General features: G+C 47.2%; 1 protein-coding gene and 1 non-coding gene across 8 annotated transcripts in view; both read right to left on the reverse strand.

The window, feature by feature from the left end:
* The window catches only part of MBNL3 (muscleblind like splicing regulator 3), a 131,797-nt gene extending 110,935 nt beyond the window's left edge, over window positions 1-20,862 (reverse strand). For 4 of the 7 annotated variants that reach the window (XR_012647344.1, XM_075007997.1, XM_075007996.1 and 1 more), the window contains exon 1: window positions 20,635-20,861. The gene's annotated coding sequence lies outside the window, so the exon portion shown is untranslated. Of the gene's footprint in view, window positions 1-20,634 lie in introns of all 7 variants that reach the window. The other 3 variants (XR_012647343.1, XR_012647342.1, XM_075007998.1) reach the window with 1 other exon arrangement.
* Window positions 641-713, reverse strand: TRNAK-UUU (transfer RNA lysine (anticodon UUU)). The gene has a single exon. It is a non-coding gene; the product is annotated as a tRNA-Lys (tRNA).
* Window positions 20,863-21,562: the final 700 nt, after the last annotated feature.

A 21,562-nucleotide genomic window follows, 5' to 3' on the forward strand; every position in this document is an offset into this window, starting at 1 on the left:
TCGAGCGACCAAATTCCACAGACTGCCTATGTGCAGACTTGGGGCTACGACTCCCAGTGGTCACCTCCACCTGTCGCTTCACCCCTCTGCCATCACTGTAGGACTTTGAGGTAGACAGAAGTGATGAGAAAGTGCAAAGAACCTGTGCAGGAGAATGTTTAAAGTGGAAAAGCCGTTGCACAGGGGCAGATTCACTCTCTTGACCTCAGCAGCCTGGCTCCCATGGTACGAAAAGTCATCAGGGCTGGGACTTCCTAGGCTGCAGTGGATGGTCACGATGTCTTTGGTGCCTTGTCATGCCCTTTGCTCTCCACAGCGCATTGCAGAACTGCCTTCCTGGTCATTGGATCATGCTGTTGATCTCATCCGCCCAGTCAGTCGGGGCTGACTTCGCATGCTGGGATAGGCAATTCCCTATCTCACTGCAGGCTTCAGACCTGTCAGCTACCCTCACCTGGTTTAGCCCACCTGTCGAAGCAGTTTATCAGGGTGTGGCCGCTGCATGCTACAGCTTCTTGGAGCCACAGGTGAGAGCTGGGTGCCAGGTGGGAACCAAAGGTGCACGAACTGCCCCAAAGAGACATGACAAGTCCCCACACCAGAGGTGCTAACCCTGCCTGGGCACCCCAAAGAGGGAAACTGCCCAGCATGGGGCTTGAACCCATGACCCTGAGATTAAAAGTCTCATGCTCTACCAACTGAGCTAGCCAGGCCACACTGCCTAGAGTGGAACAAAATCCTGGCCCTTTGCAGATGTAAGCATGCTCTGAAAATACTGGCAGTGCCTGGAGAGCTGGGAAGGGAAGTGTGTGAAATAGCTCCACTGGAAAAATGGGCAATGGAGACACATTTTAATCTATTTTCTTCTTGTGGATTCATTTATATTCACTGCCCGATGAGTGATCGGTGCTGCATTCAGAAAAGCACACAGTGGTGGGCAGCCTCCAGCTCTGCTTTGAACAAATTCTCCACCAAAGATAAAGGCTGGTCTCAGAATTAAGGCACAAGACTGGCACTTTGCGGCCCTGGCCTTGATACTTTGCTCCAACTCCCTGTGTGACTGCGGGGTAAACCACAGAGTCAATGAGTTCCTCTGCTCCTGACCTGTAACATGGGGCCAAATCCACTGTTTTCTTCTTCCCAGGCATTGCACATACCTGTCCTGGAAGTAGATGGTGTATCCAGCTCCTGGAGACGTGCCCATGATAGTGCACTACTACCAGAAGTGTAGCTGGAGCTGTGTGGGTAACAGGAGGTGTTAGCTAAGCAGAGTATGACTGACTGAAATCTACAGCACACACTTGCTGCTTGCACTGCTGTGGGCTACAAAGCTAAAGGTTGAACCTCTCCAGTCAGGCACCCTTGGGACCTGAACAGTGCTGATCAAGACAATTTACTGGAACACGAGGTCAGTACTTTATAGCTCATTACCAATACATCCACTGCATAGTAGGCTCTTGGAAGACATTTAGGGGTAAACTACAGCTAAATAACAGCGCAGAACACAGAGCCAGGACTGGTGGCTGTAAACAAACTTCACAGGACTGTGGGAAACACGGCCACACCCATGATAAGGATTGTCTGGCTTACTGTAGTCTGCCGTATCACGGCTGTTGCCAGATGACAGAGGTTCAACCTGTATTTTCAGCACACTACCCTGACCAGAGCTAGTGTGAATATGCCTGTCTAAGATGGAAATTACAACTCCAGGTCAAGTGCAGACACACCTTGAGTCTACTTGGGTCGTAAATGCTTAGGAGAAAGGACTCTCCCACTGGGCAACCCCTCAGCAAAACAGGGCCACCCTCTCTACTGCAAACCCATACACACTACTGTAATACCAGCCACGACAAGTAAAAAAATAAAAAAAAAATATTACTCCCATGCCATAATGGATCCTTATAGGGAGAGGTTAGGAACCCTGCTGAAGAGATGCTGCTGATATAGCTGTGACACTGTGCCTCCATATTTTAGTGGAAATATGTGTTTTAGCATGAAGATGCATAACTTGAATAGGCTCAATGCAAAACAAGACAGCGATCTATCACTCAAGAGCTTGTGATCCCCCGAACGTGTATATACAGTTTGTGGGCATTTCTCTTTCTTGTACGTGAAGTTAGAAACACGAAGTGTAAACCTGCTTATTAATCTGTGTCTCCACGTGAAAGCCATTGGGGTACTTAAGGAACTCAATGGCCAAGTGCTTGAGGCAACCAGCGGTAAATGGTTTTGTTTCTCCTGTAAGCCTTTACTGAGGTTGGGTCTACAAAGAGAGGTGACCCAATGACCAGGCCACGTGGTGCTGTAACCCATCTTCAGTTTGGAGTGGTTGCTGGGCAAATGAGATGAAGACTTCCTGCCATGGGGAAATTCCATTTAAAGGATGGGGAGCAAACAATGCTTGTTTTCAGCTGGCTTCCCAACTGCTTCCCTCCACAAGAGGGCATATGGAAAGACACAGAAACAAAGAACACTAATGGGGCAGGGCAGGGAGCTCTTAGCCCAGGGTGGGAGAAAAGATCAGCTCTGGCTGCTGACAAACTACCATTTGTGCTATTGTTGTTCCACAAGTATAAAAACTAGGAATGGCTTGGTGTGAACTGCTTGTGCGAACATCAGGGTTACAGACCAAGAGAGAATGGAAAGAACGCTGTAGCAAGAGCTCTCTCAATCAAACAGATTTCATACCCTCAATGCTTTTAATCAGACAAATTCTTTACTTCAGACTTAGTGGTGTATTCTTGATGACACAGGGCTGTGCAGATTATATATCTACATAAATAGAAGCAGTCTCTAGAAGGATTTACAATTAGATTTTCATAATCAATAGATGCAATGGGCCACATCCAGTCCTGGTTTAACTACAGTCACTGTACCAGAGAAACACCAGAGATTAATTTGGACCACTCAAGTCATGGGTGATTTCTCTCCACATACACCAGGGCTGATGTTTACCCAGTAGAGCCAACTGGGCAACAATTCCCTTCCCCCATCCTCACATAGTTTATTGATTCCCCCACCCCACCATGTGTCATTTTTCTGTTTTTTTCAGTTTGACAAATCCTGCCAAAATTTTGAAGAAAATGGATGGACTTTTTTTTGCAAAAAAGTTCACTGAGTTAAAAAATAATTGTTGAACAAAAAGGGTTTAATGGAAAAAAAATCTTTTTTTTTTCAGCCTGAAATGTGTAGAAATAAAATAAATCAGCATTTCTGCAGCATTACCATTCACACATTAGAAAGCACTTCACAAAGGTGGGCCAGGACGATTCCAATCCACACAATCGAGTGCCAGGGCAGCACAGAGCTTCTTGAACAAGTCTGATAACCTGCACAAACTTCTTTTCTCTCTACCCCGCTTTGAAGGATGGGGATCAGGTGGGTCTCCTTAGTAAAGCCCTTTGAGAGCTGATGAAAGGCTCTGGGCAGGAACAAGGGCATAGCAGTAATGTTGTCTTCATATCTTTGCTTTCTGGCCTGAAGCTTTAACTACAAGAAATAGGTAATGCTCTGCCCAATGAGCCATTATTTACTTTTTCATTCTTCTGGTCCTAATGAAACACATTCTTTAGCACTGATCAGCAGCAGCCAACATGGCACAAGGTAGGCAGCAGAGCAAATAAACATTTTCTGAAGTGGCCTGAGGCATTTAATCCTTAGCAGTACAGAGCTCAGAGTTTGCCTACAGTGAAAGGCCTTGAACAGAACTGATGGTGTTTGTCTTTGTGGCTAGCAGGGATTTACAGAAAGCTGGAGCTTTATTTGGGAACATTTATGGGTTAAAGGCCAAGACGGAAGTGAAAGACTGTTGTCTAAAAAGCCAGGCACTTCAGGAGGGTGAGGGGAATCGCCTTTCAAGCAGGACAGTTGCACCGAGACGGGCGCAGGAAAATAAAAGAAAATCCAGGGGAGGCTACAGCAGCTTGGGAGGTCCAGTGGAGGGGGGAGGTCCAAATTCACAAGTGAAGGCAAAATTTTTCAGTCCATGCCAAACTGTGAAAGCAGGGCCATGCCCCACTTCCTCCCTCCAGGGAGTTCTCTTTACATCCTCTTTATCTTAGCAGGCGGTTCCACCCTCTCCCCCCTCTAATCTTGCCTGGGCAACTGATGTCAACCCCTTTTCAGCTGCCACGTTTCAGGTGCTGTCACAGAAAAATCTCACTTACTCTTCCGGCTGGATTTCATAGTCCTCTTCTTGTTCTAGACCTGTTGCTGTTCTTTTACTACGAGTTTAATCATCCTGCACTCATGGGCACAGACTGCACACTGGGACTCCAAGACAGGCCTGTCCAAGCTCACTCTCTCTTCAGCGGCCAGACTTCCCAGGCTCTCTTTTGATCATATTGTACAAACACCCATGGTTTGTTGACTAAAGGCTCTCTCATAAAAAAAAAGCGGGGGCGGAGGTTCTATTAGACACACATTTTTCTCTCTTTTGGAGGGGTAGCCGAGTTAGTCTGTATCTTCAGAAACAACAAGATGATGCGCCACAGGACCTCTTGTTATTTTTCTGTGTCGCATTTGGGACAGAAAAAGCAAACAAGAATTTTTGCTTACGTTCCTGTGAGGTAAATTCCTGCCACAACGTGCAGCTAACAGGACACCAAACCCCAGGGAATAATCAGCTCTGGCACTAAGCTGAAAACATGCCTTGCATCTGATGAGGCGGGTCTTTCCACACGAAAGCTATGCTCCAATACACATGTGAATCTGTAAGGTGCCACAGGACTTGTAGTAGTTTTTGCAGCTGCAAACGCCACTACCCCTCTGATTCAGGCCTTGCATTGTTCCATCTAAGTGCACCAAAACCTTATTCATTCTCCAGTGAGGAACCAGGATGTGAGTACAGTACCTGACCTAAACACAAGGACAATGTGATTAGCTACCGGTCATGAGGCTCCATCACCTCACACCTGGATTCCAACAATATCCTTTCCTCTAGCCTTAACCAACATGGCGTTCATTCAAAATGCCGCTGTGACAATTACTCTCCCTGCTACTGTTAAGTCTTACCTCTGTGCATCCCTCCCCTGGCACACTCTTCTCTATCACATCACACACACACTGCTTATTTTCATGGGCAAGGCTCTTCACAGGCTACCTCTGCTCACCTATCAAATCTCATTCTGTATCATGATGCCAGCACCCACCTGCCTCACATTCTTGTTCCATTTTGAAAGAAGCACCTTCACCCACACTGCCCTGAATGCTTGGGAAGAGTTCCAGCAAACATCCACAGAGCAACCGCAATGTCCTGAGAATCCCTCCTTTAAACTCTCTTTTGCTGTAACACTTTAACAACAGTTGGGCCGTGGTATGCTAAACCACTGGTCAGCACACTGACCAATAGTGGTCATTGTCTCCTTGTACTCCTCTGGCTGGCTCCATCTTGCCTTATCCTTACACCGGAAAGTCCTTGGGGCCAGGACCATCCTTCGTTCTGTGTTTGTACAGCACCTGAAACCATGGAGGCTGGCCCATCACTAGGGCTCCTGGGTTCTCAAGCTAACCAGTGAGATGTCACTTGCTCTGGTTCTGAGAAGACAGGAGAGCTGCAAAATTTATACACAATAATAATATCAGGGTGTAGAAAAACAATTTTAAAAAATGGATTTTTTCAAAATAAAATACTACATTTCTCATTTAAAAAGCAGAGTTACAATTAAATCTCATCAAAAGCACGCTACACATACACTTAGTCTCATAAAAATGATTTAATGACTAGTCTGTCCAGCCTAACTTCTAGCTCTTGCTTTCAATTTCTGTTTCTCTGCAGACTAAAAAGTGAAAGACACAAGCTGGACCAGACTGGTTTTGTTCCGTGCTTATGGGGTAGTGGACCTTGGCCAAGCACAGTGGAGGAGTTAGGTAAGACATTTTGTTAAAGACAGAGAGACGATACATAGGAAAGGACAGAGGCCGCACAGCAAGGAACAGCAGAGTGGACTGGAAAGAAAAAGGGAACATGTTATTCAACACACACGCAACTTCCTGTATTCCCCCATACTTTGCCACAGAACAACCGTCATGGCTCCTGGGTGTAAGAGAGACCATAGTTGGGAATATTTGAAACAAATTTGTTCCCCCGAGTATAAAAGGAAAAGGCGTCAAGTGTAAGCAGAGCCAGAAGAAGATGTGGGGACTATCTGCAAGAACGAAACGTCATAAGGAAAACTGTTTATTGGGAAAAAATGGTGTGGATATGTCTGAGTGATTAGCAACTGAAATAATTCACTTTGCAATGCATCACTTAAAGGCTCTCTCTATGTCTTTTAGTATAAGTGTGATCTGACAAGTAAATTCCCAAGCTGTTTGCTGTGCTGGATATTGCTAGGGGTAAAAAAAATTTAGCTGAGATAATCCTTATGGTTTGTTTAATTAATTAACTAGGGTTAGAATCAAAGTATGCAGTACACAGAGCTGCAGTAAGAGAAATCAAGAGTTGTCGGTGCTATTGAGTGTCATTTTCTTATTTTATCTCACATAATACATGCCCCTGATTTTGGAACATCACAGCCACAGACCATAATGGGGACACCATAAGTCTATTTCCTATTTTACTTCAGTGTAACTCAGCTTTTCCAAGGCAAACCCATTCTAGACCAGTCTCCTCGAAAACCAGGAGGGCCAATGAATTCAGTGGGGCTTACTCCATAAAGAAGTACACTCTGAACACCGTCAGCCTTAGCTTTTTTCTTTTTTAAACTTGATTTAAATCCATTTTTTAAATTGCCTTGATTTAAATCAATCCACTGTAAATAATATACAATAAGAAGTCACACATTTCTCCAACCTGTTTCTCATTCTCAGTAATGAGTTATTCAGATACCTGGGAGTGGGGGTGATCTAAAAATTGCATTATTGAGTAACTGTGTACAGGGGCACCATGTGATGAACTTTTTCAGTATGTTGTACAGTCACATTGCTTAGATCAGCTTTTTTAAAATTATGCATAACCTTAAAAAAAGTGTAGGCAGGTAGAGGCTGGATGCAATGCCCACTGAACCTAATGGGAGTCTTCACGGCACTTCCATGGGTTCAATCAATCCCTTAGGTCGGCTGGTGCTCGGTATTTTGAAAGGTTAATACACAAGGCCACATCCTCAACTGGCACAATTCAACATAATTCCATCAAGTCCAGAGTGCCCCTCCTACTCATATCAGCTGAGGAGCTGATCCAAAAGGGGTTCTAAAAGTCCTTCTCATGCCATTTTAATCAGGAACAAAGAATTACGTATTATGGCACATCTCTGATAGCACGTTAGAGGGGGCATTAATCAAGACACAGTGTAATAGGCGAGCGTACCACCGACGTGGTGGTAGTCAGGGATCCCAGAAAGAGGCAGGTTTTTAATTTGGAAACAGAAAGCATTAAAGTCGAATTGCACAGACTCAAAATCATCAAGAAGGAGAATTCCTCTGGTTACCCAAATAAAAGCTAGCGACTCACACCTGCCATTCAATGCAATGCTCGCCTCTAAAGCCACAAAGATACATTCAAATTAAGGATAATTTAGGAAAGCACTTATGCATGGACCAAAATCCCTTGACTTCAGTGGGATTTAGACACATGTTCTTGTGTCTTCATGAATTAGGGGGCCCAGCAGCCATGCTTCCCTTATCAATAGCATGGGTTAGCAGAATGCACTTCATTATATGCCACATGCACAGCAATGCCACATGCCAAGGGCTTGGTAACCACAAAGTCATTATTCGCCATCAAGTTTCTCTGGATGCCTGGACGTGTCAGATCTAACACTGGGAGATGGGGGGAATGTTTATTTTCTTACATAAAGACCGTGTCCCAAGCAAATGAGCACAGCCTGCCCTGTAGCTAACCCTGACTAATAAAGCCCCATTTCCACCCCCTGCCCCCCAACACACACGCTGCTGCAAGGCTGTGATTAGGAGATTCGGGTCATGATCAAGCAGATCTCATGCTTTAAGTCTCCTTTGTGCTTCCAGCACTCTTTCTGTGTGCCTGGGTCTTCTGCGCACATCTAAATAAACTACAGCACAGCAAAGCAAACCATCCCTGTGGAAAATGATGGATCCTGCACTGAGGAAAACAAGCCACACTGCTGGGACAATGCTCTCAGCTGAGGGTGTCTGATATTGCCCCCAAACATGTACGAGAACCCTCACCCCAGCTCTCTCAAGCAGCAAGAATCCCAAGGTTAGTGCTGGCCTGTTTCCCAACAAACCAGCAGCAGCCCTCTATCATCACTGCATCAGGGCTGGCTGAGCCTTATTTCCCAGCTGGTATTTCTGCAGGAAAGCTGCTCTGTATCAGCAAACACATGAGACTCCAGTAATCCCTGTACCACCCCTCCGCTCGCCAGATTCAACAGACTTGCTTTCTGAAACCAATCACCGGAGATTTCCTCTGGAGAAATCAGAGAAAAGCCACAATTTTAAATAGGCTGAAAATAACACTATTTCCTGATGTTAAACCAGGGGCCTGATTCACCACTTCAAGGACAGGTTCGCTTACAAGTGACTGATCCCCAACTATGGATACATTAATTCATTATGGCCATTTAAAGCTGTCCTGCTTACTTGCCAGGTGCTTTCTAAAACACGCATAAGGTCAGGGTGCGCTCTGGAGAGAGCTCACAATCAAAAGATAGAGGTCTGGGAATGGGAACAATGTCGACGCCTGTGAATAGTTTCACATTCAACATGGAAAGTACCTAGTTAAGATTTTATACTTGTACAGAACTGCCGGTACCACTTATATTAATGTTTAATGTACTTTTACTATTTGCAATATTCAGTGTCTGCATTCCAGCCCAGCCTCATTGTTATTTACCATCTTCATTATTTAAGTCTGAGACACCACCATAATGACACCTGTTTATCACGAACGCTGCAGGAGAATTTTTGTTCTTGGTGCTCTGGAGTTTATTTTCATTTTCAACTGCTTTACTTTGATTTCAACCCGGGTCCTCTCTTTTGCTTCATGAGCATTTGCTGCATGACCTTCTAAAAACAAATTCTCATAAAAATTTGTATCTATGAAGCTGGAGTCACCAGAGCTGTGTCTACACATGCCCACTCCAGTTCACAAGATGCTAATGAGGCGCTGCATAGTCTTCCTATTTGCTTATAGGAAGAAGGGGCTGTCGAAGTCAGAGGGTCCTTTTGAAAGGTCGCCGTCCCCATTGGCGGCATGTGTTCTGAACGCGGCACTTTCAAATCGCATGCAGTTGCTATTATGCTAATGAGCCACTGCATATTCACACCAGTGCCTCATTAGTATCTTCCAATCTGCTTCATTAACATGCCCCCTCCAAAAGGAGAGGGCACATGTAGCTCCAGCTGAAATAAAATTAATAGGTAACCATTGTAAAACAAACAAAAGGAAGTATTCCTTCACGCAGAGCACAGTCAACCATGGAACTCCTTGCCAGAGGATGTTATGAAGACCAGAATTTTAAGAGGTTCCAAAAAAGAACTGGATAAATTCATGAAGGATAGGTCCATCAATGAGTATTACCTTCTGTTTGCGAGAAGCTGGTAATGGGTGACTGGGGATGGATCACTTGATGGTTACCTTTCTGTTCATTGCCTCTGGGACACCTGGTCAGAAGACAGAACACTAGGCTAGATGCAGGCAGCACCACCACCACCACTTTACTCACAGCAGGACACACGTAAAACTTCTGCCACAGAGTGCAAACCTAGCCCCCCGAGCATGGTCATTCCGTAACATACTCTTGCATTATACAATGGCTCGACTGAGACCACAAACTCATTTTACTTGTGTCTGAAATCAGAGTAAGCCCAGATCACTAGCGGTGAAAGTCTAGAACCTAATTAACTCACGACTCCACACTACGCCTGCGAATTACTCACGTGACAGCTGACATCAAAGTGAACTGCAAACTGCACACGGAGTGCAGGGAGAGAAGTAAAGGCACACCCAGAAATGCAGATTTTCTTTTAATGTTTCATCATAGGAAGGTCCTGAATCAAAGCTGAAAGCGACCCCGCCAGCCTGGCGTTCTAGTGCAGATGGAACAGCCTGGAGTGCTTAAATGCAGGAGATCAAGAAAACAGAGACCTAACCACAGGTGTTTGCAGTTGGCGAAAAAAATATTACAAATATTCCCACTAAACCTTCCCACGCTCTCCTCCATCTACAAACACCCTGAGACATGACAGTTGGTGTACTGCATGGCACGCAAACCTGCAACGCACTCCATGCCAGGTTCGGGTCTCAATCCTGCAATGCAGACGTCTGGGTGAATTGCTGCCCTGGTGCAGAGCCCTAAAGAAACCAAAGAGGCTTCATGCAGCCAGTCCTGTCTGCTTACATGCTAGACAGTCAGGGTCAGCAAAGCAAGGGCAGGCGAACAGGTTTAGATGAGACAGACTGCAACAATGCAGGATCAGTCCCACAGCTGCTAAACTGTCCAGGATATCTGTTTCACACCTACATTAATTGCTGATAAAAAGGTATTTGACCTTCTCTCAGCTCCAGCTTACAGCTACATTAACCATTGCTCTTATTAATCAATAAGTTACTGCACTAGTGGCACTGGTTTATGATTTCTAATTGAAAAAAACAAGAGGTTGCAAGAAGTGGAACCACTGTCAAATAAGAGCTTGATCCTGCCCAGCATGGTCCTGCAGCTCCTGAGCCCCCTTAAGTCTTGCTGAAGTCAGTGGAAACTGAGAGCCTGCAGCACTTGACAAGAGCAAGCAAGATTAACCCTCCTCCTCGACTGTCCCTCTGTCCCAGGGACATGCGTTCTAGCCCTTGTCATCCCCACGCCTCCGGAGTTTCCTTCCTTGGCTCTTACGGCTGGAAATTGTTTACACCTGAAACAGAGAAACTGCAGGCATCAGAGTCACTCACACACCAGGGAGGACTGACTACTCCAGCAACTTAGGCTTCCTGTATTAATAATACGTGTCGTCCCCCCCGCAGGTTTGAGTCTTTGACACCCGGGCTTCGGCAGGTGGCAGGCCACATGAACTGAGCACTCCGTGGAAGGCTGTTTCTAATTGCAGTGATTTCGGTACTTCACAGTGGCACCGAGCCCTGTTTTCATCCGATGTAGGAAATCAAGATGCAGTCAACTACAAATCCCTTTACTGGGCTGAGCTTACAAATCACAAGGTCCCCTTAGCAGCAAACACAGGTTGCCTTTAAGTTGAAATCTGACTGCTGTGCAGCAAGGAAGCAAGTCATTTATTAGGCACACCAAAGACCATCATGTGCTTCTAAATAGATGCCAGGGTCCTTTTACGGTTTTAACTTTACACCACGCCTACAGCACAACTCTGACAGGCTGCCACTTAACAGCATCCTCAGTCTAACCCTCCCCTGGGAGCCCGAAGTCCTGCACATGGAGCCTGTGGTACAGACACAGACTCCTGCAGCACCCAGGTCTGTAAACCCCTACTCACATGATATCAGTGGGGCTAGTCTGGTGTCAGAGGTCTACTTGCATCGGTGGAGGTTCTCAGTTACTGCACTATCAGGCAGGGGCAGGTGGACACCACAGGGCAAGTTTTAAATGGTGCATGGCAGCTTTGTAGCCAGTTCTCCACCCTGCAATGAGCTTACCGAGACTCTGCTCTTCCTCCTCAGACTGACAGGTGCCAAACAGCGGCAGAAACAGAATGCGTGGAAAACTCTTGTAGCAGGCAGCTCCCCCACCTGAGGGAAAGACCCTCTGCTCCCTCTAGGGGGAAGTTTGCTTTAGCTGCCTTTATGTTGTATACCAATAACTCCTCCACATGCGGGGTTATGTGACTGTCCGTGTTCTGACTGTATAAATAATTGATTGTGATAGACAAAGAACAAGCAGTCTTGTGGCACCTTAGAGACTAACAAACTCACTAGCTCATGAGCTTTCATGGATAAACACCCATGAAAGCTCATGCCCCAATAAACTTAGAATCACGGAATAACGAGTTTATTGAGCTAATGTTTACAACCAACAAAGAGCCAAACTGCATAGGGTGAGGAACAGAACACGTAAGTCATCTGGGGCGCAGAGGTGGGTTACAGCAGTAACAAGCACTGCACTTGGTTAACAATTATACATCATAACCCGCCTTGCCCCGGATACATGTGATGAAAAGATTACATTTAAACCAATAAGTAGCCCCTGGGCAAATATCCATACAGCACACTAGCACTGGAAGGGACCTCAGGTCATCAAGTCCAGTCCCCTGCCCTCATGGCAGAGCCAAGTACCATCTAGATCAATGTTTCTCAATCTTTTTCAGGCCACGGAACACCAAACTATAATATTTTTATGTGGAACCCCTATGAAAATGTTCTTAAAGAAAAAGAAAAAAGAAAAAAAGAAAGCAACGTATACAGCAAAACCAAAAGGAAGAACTTTAATCAGGTACCTAAACAATGAAGAAGTAACATTTTACCTTGTTTTAATAATGGAAAATATATACTATCAGTGTATTTTTCCAAAGGCTCATGGCACACCTGAGAGTTGCTCACAAAACACCAGTGTTCCGTGGAACCCAGTTTAAGAAACACTGACCTAGATCATACCTGTTAGAGATTTAGCCAACTTGTTCTTAAATATCTCCAATGAGGGAGAGTCTACGACCATGCTAGGCAATTTATTGCAGCACTTAACCACCCTTTGTTGGCTTCCAAAGTGCCATTGAGCTGTTTGTTATTTGTAAAGCTAGAGACTAACACAGCTAGCCCTCTGAGACCAGATTGTGAGTGCACTCGCAGAAAAGCCAAGAACTGTACTAGCTATGCTCGGGGTCAGCCTGTACAGGCATCGGCCTGAAGTTTGCACATGTGAACCTAGCTCCAGAAGCACAGGGCTGAGGGGCCCATTGGAGAGACAGGGCGTAGGAAAAAAATCTCTATCGAAAACATCCATCACAAATGCCAGTCTGCTTACAGGAAAGGCTCGATTTCCAAAAATTTCTCATGGTGGAAAACGCCTAGGGGAAAAATAAAAGAGTAAAATTAAACAGTTTCATTTTTCAGGTCCAAATACTTTTTGTTTGAAATATAAGTTAATTTAGAAGGATTTAAAAAAAAAAAAAACGTAAACAAGCAGAAGTTTGGTTTAACACAACTCTTCTTTTCTCCCCCCACCCCCAATTTTTGTTCATGAAAATTTCAGAGATTTCAACTTCTCATCCCAGTTTAGGGGAAGGGGATTCAAAACCTCAACATTTCTCATGGGATGGGAGAACTGTTGTATGTGCTGAGCCATAAGGGGGCACTCTCCTGCTGGGGGTAGGCTCTCTATCCAAAGGGGCCCTCTGGCCCCAAACAAAAGATTCTGAGCCCTGTGAACAGACATTCGGGGCTGGGGGCAGTATGTAGCACGAATAGAAATTTTGCAGAGCTAACTAAACCAGATTGTCAGAGGCAGAGTCGATGTCACAGAACTGGACCAGGGAGCTTGCATGGGGGACCAGGATCTCGCAGCAGCAACTTTGGGCTGTATAAATGGAGGAGAGACAACCAATTCCTGCCTGCCTGCCACTGACGTTACTTGGACCTATTAGTGGGGTTTAATTGAGTAGCGGAAGTTTTGTGACAAAATTCTGGGTTGCAACTAATCGGACAATCGACCTTTGGAACTGTGGATTGGCACTGACTGGCAAGCCCAGTTTAGTTTGCAGTTGTGTCTGGCACGGAAAGAACCCCTAATTTAGGGCACAATAAGATTTTTTAAAAAGAACATTTTGTGAAATATTTCACATGAATAATATTTTGCATCTAAAGTTCAAAAATTCTACATTTGATTTAAATTTAAAAATTTGACTATTTGGTCCAGAATCCCAAAGTCCTTGGGTTTATTGAAGGGTAGGGTGGCTCAGGTCAGACGTTGGGATTTCAATCCTCTCATTGCTGGGTGATCAGTGTGATGTGAAAAACTATTCAAATGCATTTAAATGTTGGGCCTGTCGTTCTTGAGGGGGTCTTCTCCAAAAAGTCCTCCAAATGAACTTTTCCCTCTGATCCTCAGTAGGTATTTGGTTAGGGTGTCCCAGGAAGATCTCAAAGGAAGTGAGGGGACTACTTTGCAATTTCTGGGTTAACATATTTTTAGAGAGAATTTCAGAAGAGCTATCACATGATGTTCTCCATCTGCCTGGGGAGATTTCCTTGTCAACAAATCTTGGAAATTTTCTCTCTCAGCATTCCAAGCTTTATTACTGCTTTAATGACCAGTCCATCAACTGAACAGAAAAACAGCCCTGGCCAATAGGAGCTCTGCTGCGGGAGACGACACAGTTTGGTCCATTATTGTATAATCCTCTGCACTTTGCTAACACCCTCCTCACTTCACAAAGAATAATGAATTAGGTCCTGTAAACCACAGAAGTGTAATCTCCTATGGGACTTGCCCCACTCTCTCAGGTAATCCAAAGCACAGCCCGGAAAGGAAAGGAAACTTCCCAAGTTCTTCCCTGCCTCTCGTGTGATTTAAAAGGCTTCTAAATAAATATTCAGCTTTCTGCTGTTTAAAAATCCTAGTGCAACTGGGGGCCTCTACAAGCACAAATAAAGGCTTTGCCGTCCAAACTCAACTCAGTGGCTGCATAACAGAGACTGTGAGAAGCAAGAAACACGTTGTACTCGGTGTCAGATTTATTGCTGCCTTGCAGAATAAAGCCAAACATCTTTCTATGGAAAAACACTGCCGCTTTTGACCCAAACAGATTGGGAACAGGAAGTAAAAACAAATTACCCAGCTGCGGCCTCACAGAGTTATGAGCCAGGGCAGAGAAACCAGCATTTCCTGTCATTGCCTGTCACATTTCATGACTGCCCCCACTGTTTTGCAGGCTGTTTTCTTAGAGCCCGATCCTGGTCCCACTAAAGCTGATAGGAATTTGCATGGCCATATGAGCAGGGCTGGGCATTTAGTAAATAAAAGTCACTGGGGAGAAACAGGCAAACCGGGAGGCTAAGTTCTTCTGGGAGACTGGTGCAACTTTCACGAAGCCAGATTCTCAGCTGGTACAAACTGATCGGACCATACTAGCTCCCACTTAGCTACGCGGACCTACAGTAGCTGAGGATCCAGCCCATTGGCTCGGTGTGCTTATGTGAGAACAGAGCTGGACTTTTTGTAATGGCATGAGCCCTGCCAAACCCAAGAACTTAAAATCAGCAGTTAAGCCTCAACTTGTCATGAGGCTGGCTTAAAAACCATGAGGTTTTTATAACTTTGGAGCCTTTTTCTTTGCCATTAGGTTTTGTTACCCAGATCGCATTTTCCAGCTTTTCTCTGCAACCACAGAAGCTGGACTTTTGTTTTTTCTTTAAAAAAACGCTGAGTTGATCTCCCACTCCTTTGACTACAGGAGCTGGGGTTTCAGCTGAGCACCACACAGATCACAAGTTCTGAAACAAAAAGCAAGAGCGCTGGCAACATTGTTGAGTGTCCCTTTTGCAAAAGGCCCTTGTTGAATACCAAATATACTGGCTTAATATGCTCACTAGAACAAATACTGGATCTGCAATTTACTGAACCCACAAAGCTGAACCCAGACTGAAACCCACAAAACTAATGCTTTTTAATTCAACATTTTCATTAAAATACCACTTTCGTGCAGGCTTACGTGACTATTTTATTAGCTCATGCAGACATAACCTACAAGGCTTTAAAAGATTAAACACCAGGTAATAAAATGTTCAATAACATAGAACCAGGTTTTCTGAAGTTTAAAGAAAAAAAAAAATTAGTGTGCCAGATTCTGGTTTTGCTCGGCCAGCAGAGTTATACCACATTTATGGCAAGAGCAGGATCCCGTCTTACACTCGTAATCATTTGCTGGATTTCTCACTAGCTTGTATAAAACCATCCAGAGTGTGCACAAGGGTGTATAAATACTTATTCTGCACAATATCTGACTTTCATAAGGGCTTGTGCTTTATACAGTAATTAAACCACCATGAGCAGCACATATGAACATTCTCTCTCACACACAGTAATTGCAACTCCCACCTCACATTCTCTTAAATCTATCACCTTCTCTTCCCTACAACCTGCTTTGGCTGAGGAGCCACGCTGCGAGGGAGGAAACCTTCTTGGCACCCATGGTGTCATCACATGAAAACCCCACTGCTCCTCCAAGAAACCTCCTGATCTGAAATCCAAGTTTGCTGCGCTGAGAAAAGAACAATACATGGGAGGCAGAAAAAGCAGTCAAGTCGGTCAGAAGCACCGTCAAAATCTAAGCTTTTGCACCTAAAAGGCCCTCCCTTAGGAAGGCTGCCAATCAAACCCGGATCATGAGGCTCTTTTCAGAGGCTGAATAGAGTTCTTATTGACACAGCTTATGTCTGCAGCATGCAGCCTTTTGCGCAGCTTTCAAGCATGGATTGGATTACAACGGTGTATTCGCCCTGATCCGATGCGTTCAGAAGTCCTTCGACATAAAACGCCACCCCACAAGGATTACAGTTTTTCCGTCGCGTATCACTGTATGCGCTCTTTAAAAAGCACTGGCCAGATTCGGCCGGTCTTACTGCAGCTGAGTGGAACCTTCCCCAGCAAGACGTCCAATTTTAATCCAGGCCACTAACTACAGGGTACGACTCAAGGTGAGCATGGGAGAATCAACTCCCATGGGATGCCCTTCACATCAAGCTGGGGGATGAAAATATTTGCAGGTACTATTTCTAATCTGGGAACATAACATCTCTTTGGAGTGCAAAAGCACACCCAGAAAAATAGCATGGCACGTACCTTTTAAACAAACAATTCCTTTGCGCCGCTAAAATGTACGTGATACAAATGAGGTACTAACTCAGGGAAGAACTTGAGCATGTGTTCCAGTCCCCCTGAAGCCAAGGATCTGAGCACATGCTTAAGCTAGTCAAAGGGCTGTCTAATTGACCAGCATATGCCTTGGCTGGTGGTCTACAACATGTGTATTCAAAAGAGAGCAAGGAAAACTTAAAAATGCTATAAACAAGCTAATGCACTGCGCACAAAGTATTTGTCTCCTTGCCAGGTACGAGCATAATTACCAAAGTATTACAGAATTCTTTCACTGAAATTTACTTATAGAAAGCACCTACGCAAATCAAGAGCTATTCGAACACTGGAGCGTCTACATGATTCAGGAGAAAGAACACACTCTCCAACAAACAGGATACCCTCACTCTTCTAGGCTTCTTTTCTTGTTCAGTCAAATGTGCAGGGCGCGTTTGCTAATGTTCCCAGGTTTTGCTAGGAAAAAATGTGATTAAGTGAGGTGCAGGGTTGGATCTGGAGAGATGGCATATTGGACATCAGATCTATGTGATGTGGCAGCTCTATTCTGTTCTGGACTTGGGTTTCAGAATGAAACAATAGAGCTTCTATTCATACCTATACTTTTGTAAATGCAGATGTCTGCAAACCCTACATCAGCGCATACAACTGCCAGTTCAGTGGCTACTTTCTAACACTCTGTATGGCTTCCACATGGGACTACAAGGGTGGTGATGGTTAGAAAAGCGATCATGTGAAGGCAGCATCTATTCCCTGTGTGAGTCACAGGGGAGCAGGGGAGGTAGCTGGATTTTTATTCTGCTTCGGGCATCTTGAGCAAGGTTCTTCTGTAAGCCAAGAGCTTGGGCGGCCACCCAGGAGAAATTCACGTGCCACCCTCGTGATTAACAGAGCACCCACAGCCACCAGCATGTGTTTCTACTGACGGTGCACCTCTGCACATGTCCTGGTGCATATAAGAAAATTTATTCCACCCAGGGACAGAAAAAAAATTAGATGGAACACTGATTATAAACCATGTCATCAGCCAAATTCTGATAATGGATCATTACTACTGGCCCTTGTGATAAAAGTTGGGGGAGGGGTGAAACCAGCTTGATTTTCAGATCCTTGTATGAGTTTCACAGGCTGGTGCCTAGAAAAATCATCATGTGCCTTGTAAACTGAGAATAACCAATCAGAGAAATAATGAAACTGGAACCTCAGAAGGCCACTTTGTGATGGTAATCCTGGCTCAATGCTGTCCAAAGCTCACAGCAGAACCTCACTGATGAAAGCTCATTCCCCTATCTCCTTCTTCTTCTGTGGTGGCTCCGTGCTCCATGCAGCAGTTGGCCCAGCAGTAAGAGAATGCAGCCACAGGACAGCAACCAGCTGTGCTCCATCCCTCTGCACAGGAGAAGGGAGAAAGGTGGGACAGAAACCAGGATCCACTTTCTCTCAGGGCTCTGTATTAACTGCCCTTGACAGGGATTAATGCACCAGGCAGCACAGAGGGGAGGAACTGCATCCTCCTTGACTTTCAGTTCATTTTAAGGTCCTGGTTAAAATGTTCCAAGGTGTTCTGAAGCCAGTAGCAGGATTTAATAAATATGCACCCTGCGATAATTAAAACAGGCAGACGGTACTCTGTTACGTAAGTAACTCTGAAACTACTCATCCTTTATTGGGTCATCACCAATTTAAAATTGCTTCATTTAAAGACAGAGATCAAGCACGCACGCCAGGGAAATTAGCACTTGTAAAATGGCTAGAGCTTATTCAGAATAGCTTTGCAAAGCATGTTCAACCCACTTGTATGTCATAATATTGCAACGGCTCTGACATCAGACCAATGTAATCATACAGCAAACACAAGCCAATGTGCTAGACCGCACGGCTTTTACCCAAAGGCTAGGAAGAGAGCTGAAAATCTGACACCAAGGAGAGTAGACTCCTGTGATTTCAGGATTCCTGAGGGTTAGGCTACTAAATCAGCACCACTGATCTGCAAGTTTCTTTCTTGGCAAAAGATTCTCTTCCCATTAGCGAAGGAGACAAGTTTAGCGACAGTTTCCTTCCATCTGTATGCTCTTCAAATGAGCAAGCACTACAGGATTGGGACCCTAGGGGAGGACTGCTGAATCAGGCCCTTTCCTAAGAGTCTGCTGAGCAGGATTTGAGTCCTCATTTGTAACCAAGCCAGCAGCACCCAGGACTACCCTGTGCCATTTAAAGAATCCTCCCAACTCCACCCTGGGCAGACACACACTGCCTTAAATTAGTAGAAAATCAACAGCAAATATTCAAGAGAGGAAAATCTAATCTCTTCAACCTCAAAGCAGCAGCTGTACAGACACTGAACTGCATCCCCACTGCGGAAGGAGGTCTTACCCACCAACGCTCATGAATAAATTAACCAATGTGTTATTCTCTAAGATGCCACAGGATGCCTTGTTATTTGCATCCCTTCTGTCACTGTATAATCCCAGCAGAGCCAGGCTTGACTGAGGTAAGTCTGTCTGCCACTTGACAGTGTTAACATGGCATACAGACTATTCCCGTGCTCTAATTACAGGCTCACACGACACGTCCAACAAGCGCTGTAATTTAATCTTGTCCCAAAGTTTCTGACCCCATCATGCTAGTCACGTCCAAACCTGCCTCCCCCCCTCGCCCACATCCATCAGAGAAACCCACAAGAATGACTAAGAACATTTCAGTGTCAGGCAGCAAAAAAGTCTTTTCTTGCCATGAAAAATAATTTGCTGGAACAATGGATCAGCAAACCAGTTTAACTGATTTGTTTTTACGCAAATCCCTGAGTCACGACTCTTGGCCATTTGAACACTCTCCCTCGCAAACACACGGCAGTATTGTCACTGCTTATATGGTGCTGTGCACTTATCCGATGTTGGCCAACTGCAGACCTCGCTCAGCCATTACATGAAGCAGGGATAACTTGCACAAGAGAGAAACTCCCCGAGTTAGGGCAGCAGTCTGGGGCCCATGACACACAAGTTCAGGACCCAAGCGCCAGGTGACATTGGTGAAGCAGGCTGTATTTTGTCATTAAACGATTTAAATGGGAAACGACCTCACACCTAGCACTGCTGGGAAGACAAATGCTCCTATCCCTGCAGGAGAACTCTACAACGGGGGCTAGCAGGTCTTTTCTGTTTGCCTCTGGTCCTGTGTTATAATCACCTGACATCTACTGGGAACGTCCTTCCTCCAGCACGGGCTCCAGAGAGCCACAGCTCCTCCGTGATTCAGCAAAGAAGAGGGACCCGGCTGCAGGCACACCTCCTGACAACTGTCACACCCGCCGGCAGAAAAATGTGGCAAGGGGAGAAGTTGCCTCTGTCATGGCTGCAGCCTTCTGACACGCCTGCCCCTGGCCTGCCGGGGAAGGGGAGGGGGGTCTCCCCGCAGACAGGCGAGAGCAAACCGGAGCCGCCCTGCCTGGAGCCTGGGGGCCAACCCCCCGCTGCAGAGCCCCCTTCAACTTCGCGGGCTCGGGCTCTTTGTTTCTAGGCAGACTACGGTGCGGTAGCGGGAGCGAAGTAACGCGCATGTCCTCACCGGCGTCCAAACCCCCCTGCCGGGCCCTCCGGGATCCCTGCAGCCACGCAGGAGCCGCCCGCCCGCCCTGGGCTCCCGGCCAGGCAAGGGCGCACCGCGGCGGCCCCCACGTGCCCGTTCCGCTTCGCCCCCCGCGCCGCCCGGGGCCGCCCGGAGCGCGGTGCGCAGCGGCGTTCGGGGCGCCCCGGCGCGGAACCAGCTCCTGCTGCCCGGCAGCGCCGCGCTCCGGGCCCGGATCCTCCCGCAGCCCCGCGCGGGGAGGGGAGACGAGACGGATGGAGCGGCGAAGCGCTGCCCGGCTCCTTCCCCCCCAGCCCGGCCTTACCTGGCGCTTCCCCGCCGACGGCACGACCCAGGCGCGGAGGGGCGCGGCGCAGCATGCCAGGGGGCCGGGGCAGAAGCCGAAGCGGCGCTAAGCGAGTCCGGGCCGGCGGCTGGCGGAGCTCCTAGCAGGGGCGCAGGCTGGGTGCCGCCATCTTACAGCCAGGGCTTCCCCGACTCGCCGCCGCAGCGAGCGCCCCGCGCCGGCCCGCCCCCCGCGCCGTGCGAGCAGCTCTGGGGTGGGGCGCGGCGCGCCGGAGCCCGGCGGGGCGGAACAGCGGCGCCGGCCCCGCCCCGCGGCCGCCTCCGCCCTCTGCAGCGCCGCGGGACCCGGCTCGCCCGCCGCCATGGCTGCAGCCCCGGCGAGCCGGGAGCGGCTGGGCCCGCACTGAGTCCGGGGCAGGGAGTGTCCCCCACCCCAGCCGCCCCCGGGGAGTGCAGCGGCCCCCGAGCCGCCCCTCCAGCCTCGGGCGTCGGGGGGGCACCTGCTCCGGGTAGCAGCCCGGAGCTCCCCGGTACCCAGCCCAGCAGCCCCTGGCACTGCCCGCCCCAGGCCATGTCTTGCCTGAGCCAGGGTCGCCCCTGGCGCTGCTGGGGGGTATCAGCGCAGAGCGAGGGGTTGGGTGGATGGCACCTTAAAGACCAACAGATTTATTTAGGCACCAGCTTCCCTGGGTCAAACCAGGTCCTCAGCGCCTGGAGTCACACCGCTGTCCCGCCCGGGGGGCGATGGCCCCTGGGGCCTGGGCTTCTGTGTGCCCAGCGGTTGCTGCTCCAGCCATCCTGTGGAGGGCAGGTGGGAGCTTACCTGGGGCAGGATGCTAGCAGCTGGGGGTTGCCTCCCCTGGCCCCCCACACTTACTGTGCAGGCAGCCTGCCCCACTCCGCCACTGAGCCCCACTTCTCTGCCACAATGGGGAGAGGCCTTTCCT

The sequence above is a fragment of the Carettochelys insculpta genome, chromosome 13, assembly GCF_033958435.1.
Source record: "Carettochelys insculpta isolate YL-2023 chromosome 13, ASM3395843v1, whole genome shotgun sequence".
In the NCBI taxonomy this organism is placed as follows: Eukaryota; Metazoa; Chordata; order Testudines; family Carettochelyidae; genus Carettochelys; species Carettochelys insculpta.